The sequence below is a fragment of the Pogona vitticeps genome, chromosome 4 (genome assembly GCF_051106095.1).
Source record: "Pogona vitticeps strain Pit_001003342236 chromosome 4, PviZW2.1, whole genome shotgun sequence".
NCBI classification, from domain to species: domain Eukaryota; kingdom Metazoa; phylum Chordata; class Lepidosauria; order Squamata; family Agamidae; genus Pogona; species Pogona vitticeps.
This window is the reverse complement of record NC_135786.1, coordinates 21294234-21300406: the sequence shown is the minus strand read 5'-3', so window position 1 is coordinate 21300406 and position 6173 is coordinate 21294234.

Sequence of the window (6173 nt, the reverse complement as noted above, 5' to 3'; positions counted from 1 at the left end):
TATTTTAGTTATGTGGATTTGTGCATGGCTTCATGCATAGCTATTTCCCTCCAAAGTATGCCACAAAGCTCAAACATACACAGACGTCTCAGGCAAGGTACATTCCATCTGATCACCAATGCTGGAAAAATGCAAACTGCAAAATAAGCAATTACCCATCAAAATAGGAATCTGGTGAATTTTCATTTCTGTTCTACAGCCGCCCAGAGTGGTAGAAAATACCAGATCGGCGGGATATAAATCAAATAAATCAAATAAATCAAATAAATAAAGAAATAAATAAAGAAATAAATAAATAAAGAAAGAAAGAAAGAAAGAAAGAAAGAAAGAAAGAAAGAAAGAAAGAAAGAAAGAAAGAAAGAAAGAAAGAAAGAAAGAAATACATGAGAACAGAGACTGGAGAATAAAATCCATTTCTACTACATCACAGAGTGCCAAGAAATTTCACTGAAATCAGTAAGAATCAGACAACAATATTTAAAATCAAGACAACAATATTTAAAATCACCCTTCTGCCACCTTTGTCTATGACGAAAATAATCTTACTGCAGTGGAAGCACCTCTTCTCTGTAAAACAGAAATAAAAGATGTTCAAACCATTAGGGGGGGGAACTCAACAAAAATGCTGCTGCTATTCTTAGATATTTGGGAGAGGTTTCTTAGTCCTTTGATGACAGGAGTGTCAGGTAGAACAACTGTGCAGCACAAACACACTCCAAGACGATAAAGGCTGGGAACAGGACAAGGACAGTATCCAGAGGTAGCTATGACTGAATCAAAGCAGCTTCACAAGGATCAGCAGCATGTGAAAGATTGTGCTGGCCACAGAGATCTGGAAACCTGCATTTGTTTGTTTAATCAGTTGATACTCCAGTTGGCATCTTGGAAACAATGTTCTGAAGCCATATAAAAGAAACAATTTAAAAAAACAACATGATTGTTAGAATATAAAACAGAGGCCAAATTCCTGTTGCTTACAAGGACTCAGAATATAAATATCAGACTGGATGGCACTGGGAAAGGGAGGGACAAAGTTGCCCAGAATAAAAAAAACAACAACAACCCAACACCACACACTTGGAAGGGCCACTGAATCCACCCCAGTGAAGCAGGAAACCCACAGCTAAAGCATCTCTGATATGTGGCCATTCAAGCCATGTTTAAAAACCTCCAGTGAAGCCAATCCAAGGCAGTCCATTTCACCATTGAATGGTTTTTACTGTCAGGAACTTCACCTACCTTTGCAGTCAGGTTTTAATCCAGAAGGCGTTCATTGAGAACTCTGTATATCTTAAACTGAAGTGTAGCTACTGGTGAAACATAATTTTAAATTTAAATCAGAAACATAACTTTAGATCTAAAATTTATTTAAGTGCAATTCTAGACTACTGGGTTACAACCTTAGTGTGTAATGGTGGATCCCTGTGGCTGTCAGCACTGGCCTCAGCAGCTTGGGAACATTTGTGTCCCATGACAAAGAGGTCCACAACTTCCCCAAAACCCAGAAGAAAAACAAAACAAAACTGCAAGCATTTTTTTTAGAATCATCTCCCCACTATGTGATATCTTACTGGTGAAAGTGGAGAACTCCCTTGTTGACTTGGACAGTTGGCTAGAAAATGGGTCCAGAGGCTCTTTCTGGATTTCCTCAAGGCTGGGTCATTGGTGTGGATACTGTGAAAGACCAGCTGCTTTGTATTATGTTGGAGCAGAACAACAGAGGCCACCCATGCTAGGTCCTGGCCAGCTATTATTTCTTTCTTTCACAGTGGACCCTCTACTTATGGAATTAATCCGTATTGGAACGGTGGCTGCAGGTCGAAAAGCCTGTAGGTTGAGTCTCCATTGACCTACAATGCATTGAAAAATGATTGATGCCATAACTGGCCATTTTTGTTCCATTCTGGTTTTTTCCTGGTCTGTAGGTCGATTCTCTGGCTGCAAGTCGAACCTAAATTTTGCGGCCAGAGAAGTCTGTAACTCGAAAAGTCTGTAAGTCGAGCCGTCTGTAAGTCGAGGGTTGACTGTACTTCCCAGTGCCTCGTGGCTAAGCTTCCAGGCTGAGAAGCTGGTGACAAATAACATGGGAGCAGAAAGTCCAGCTCTGGGTGATGGTGGATGTTGTCCTAACGGAGTGAAGGTCTTCACCCTCCTAGTGTCCTCTTGAACCCCAATTCCCTGATCCAAGATGGGGGAGGGATATGCGCTGCGGAAGGAAAGGAATGGAAAAAATAAGATGCTGAACTGCTGCTTCTATCAGCCCAGGAGATCACTGCCAATGGTGGGGAATCATGGGCAACAGAAGAATGAGTTGCATCTATTCTGCTGCTCATCTGCTGAAAAGCCAAGACATTTCTATTGCACACTGGATAAACTGCAATACTGCAGCCAAAACTCTGCCCAGGTTCAACCCCAGGCAGTCAGTTCAAGGTCTGCACAGCCTTCCATCCTTCCAAAGTCAGTAAACTGAGTATCCAGCTTGCAGGGGAGGGGCATGTGTAATTAAACTGTAAACTGCTTTAAGCACTGTTGGGTGGCATATAAGCAGCACATTATGCTTTACTTTTTACTAAACATAGGCACAAACTATGGGTTCAGTAGTTCGGTGTGGTTCATTTATTGGCTGAACAGCTGATCCGTGGTTCGGTGCTCTGCAGGGACTCACTCAGAGGCAGCATCCAGAGGTGGCAGGACAGGATGCTGCTAGTGGGTGGGGGACCCACTGGAGAGGGCAGGGGAACCGAACAACAGATCAGCTGTTAGGCCAGTAAATGAACTGCGCTAAAGCACCAAAGCAGGCGGTTCAGGCTCATCTCTAGTGACTACCAACGAAAGTACTTTTAATCAAGGATGCTGTACTTTTACTTATTTCTGTCTTGCTTTTAAATACTTTTTATTCAGTGATACATTTAACTGTGTTTTAACAGTATAATTTACTGCCTTTTCAGCTGTATCTGATTTTATTCTTTTGGTTAGCCAATTTGAGACTTTCTATCTTGTACTGATAGAAAGGCAGAAAAATGAATAAGTATATATTTATTTATTTAACTTATGCGCCATCCACACCACCCAAAGGTCTTATAAATAAATACGAGAAAGAATCTGATTTTGGGGAACAGTGTTAGGGCATTTCCTGTTGAATTGCAGTAGATGGCCCAGGTATCACAACGCTGCTTCCCCCAACACACATACCCCTCCTCCTGGCCAGAACAATTATGAGTGTCAGTGCCTCCTGCTGAGATCTCCTGCTGAGATCATCAAGGGTGTCAGGATCTTGCTGGCTGATATCATGATCTGCAAATAGCTTGGAGGAGGGGACCTGCAGCCCATTAATCCAGGAGCATTCAAAGTCCGGAGCCAGAAAGAATGGAAAGAACAAGCAGCAGAGAGACAGAAGGAAAGAAATGAAGATGGAAGAAGAAGGAACCCAGGAAAGAACAAGAAAAGAGGAAGGCAAAACTCTAGCCACCCACTTAGGGCAAAGTAGCCATTTGATACTTTGGAGTTCCCATGGTTAAGTAGGGCTTTGAAACCAAGTCTACTGAGTCCTAGCACAACACATTGTCTGCTGCGACACTGCACAGGCTTTCTACTGGGTATGGACTCTCCTAATTTACCAGAAAAACATGACCCCAAACCAACAGGAAAAGAGCTTTGCCTGACTCCCAAGGCATGAGGGGCGGACACTCAATAACCCCTGATAAGGCTGACTAGAACACAAGGAGACTTTTTGCTGCGAAGCTGAGGAATGAGTTAAGTGGAGAGGGCTTTGCACTACCCAGCAACTTGCCTGTGGATTGAATAAAAACAAAACAGACTGTTGTCAATCTATTTAGTCAAAACTCTTCTTTGGCTTTAACAACAACAACAACAAAGGATCTTGAGCACACACCACAAAGAGGATGATAAAGCCTTGCTCTTTAGCCCAAATTCAACTTCATGTTCCGTTTAAAATACCTCCAAGCCCTCTCTCCTCCAGTTGTACACCTAAGAAGAAAGTTTACTTTCAATTACATTTCGTTCTCCGATCACTGGGCTCCACCGACACAGACGTGACGGACAGATTAGAGCACTGTTAATTTACCATGATTTCTGGAACTCTGGTGTTTCTTCCCCAGCACCCGCAACTCTCTGGTGCCCAACCTGATAAAAGACCCACGTGTGTTCAAAAGCTAACTTACTCATGTGATCTTTTCAGTGGTCTAATAAAAGTATCATCCACCCTCGCCTTCAAATTCTGCCTTCAGAATCACTTTTAAAAATAGAACCAAAAGCTTCATACATGTACTAGCAATGCTACATAATGGGGTGGCCCTATAAAAACAGCTAATAGAGACAATTTTGTAACAATGATGCAACTTTGAAGGGGAGAAAAATGGATGGGATTGTCAAGCTTCTTGAATGATCATGTCAAGGCATTCTTGAAAAATAATGCCAGAGATGGATTCCAGTGGCAAGCCAGCCGCACCCAGTTTTTCTCCATGGTTTAAACACTCAACAGGCAGTGCTTCTAAGCTTTTGCACTGTTTTGCTCTCTCCCACTCTCTTCTTCCTTGTAATCTTGAGGACTGGAACCTTGCTTTCAGAATCACTTTTTTTAGAAAACATCCATCTATGATTTCATGCAACAAAACCAAAAGCATGCAAGTTTAATAAGTCAGACCAATGGCTAAGTATCTGGTGACTATTGTCTGTCAATGAAGAAAATCAGCATGAGAAGAGAAGGGAATAACATTGCTGCTAAGCCCAATTTTTGAATTCTTCCTCTTTTTAAAAGCTCTGAGGTTTGTGCTTTCATGAACAGTTGACTGTTTGAATCGTATAATGCAATACCTGTTCCTCTGGCTTAACGTTAGTGTTTCTCACACCGCAGGATTGCTTCACAACATTCTGAGATGCACTGCCATTTGCTCCCAAGTGTTGGGTTGTCTTTGCTAAGGCATAGGACACTCCTACTTCCTTTAATTATATGTTTTGTTTCAAATTGGTGTCCTTTCATCTGAGACTAAGTCACCACTTTGGAAACAGGTAAATGCGGGAGTGAAAAAGGGGGAAAATATGTCTGACTTCCCAAGGTGGGTGTCTTTAATTAAATAGGGTACCAGGGTTCATTTCACAGCACCCTGTGGCCTTCCCATATCAGTCACCAATCCTGGTGATGACCAAGGTTTCAGAAGTTCATCAGAACTGAACCACACCATTGGATGTTACTGCCTTTTCTAGAGAAAACACACTCTCTTCTTTAATGCCAAGATGAATGGAGATCCTCACAACTGCAAAATAAACATTAAAACAACAACAACCACACACACACACACACACACACACACACACACACACACACAACCTTGTGATGGACGATGGAAAGGTGTCTGTCCAGGCATGCCTAATGTCTCTAGCCCCAGCTGCTTATCATTTACAATCTGACCTTTCCAGGAAGAAGAGAACATACTAAACTGCCTAGCCCATTGAAACCGTGACATCTGATACAACTTTTCTGGACAACACAGAACCTCTCAGGGCTCTGCGACAGGAGTAGGACCAGAGCTGGTTCTCAGAGAAAACAGCCTAGAAATGTGGGAAGCAATCCTCCTTTGAATAGGTACTGATTGCCCCTTCCATCTCTGCAACATCTGCCATCCAATACTGGGATAAGGAGACCTTCCCAACTAGAGGTGGTTGGGCATATCCTCTCTTTAATGCTTCTCATAAAAAAACCCAACAACCTACAAACAACTTCCCCGGATCCCCTAAACACTGATAATTTCCAATCATGTCTGGAGGCTGATACTTTAATCCCCAATGTACTCTGTTTTGAGTCTAGTTCTTGGTGCGATCCTTTACCCAAATCCTCCTCTTTTGTAATGTCAAATATCTCTAAGAAAGTAAAAATACGTTTGGAAGTGAAAGGGAAAACCAGCAATTTAAGCAGTCAGTTTCAGATTTAAGCAAGACCACAGCTTTGTTTTCCTGACCATGTGTTTGCATTGTGAAATGGTGGTGGTGTGGGGCGTTTATGGTAGCCGCTCCTTGTCAGGCCCACTTGTAGAATCGGTTCCGTTGCTGCACTTGTGATCATTTGGACACCTTTAACCCCCCCTCCCCCCCAAAATCAGGCCCACTGACTGCATTTGGTGGATCTTCTTTCATTACCCCGCAGGGCAACCTCCAGC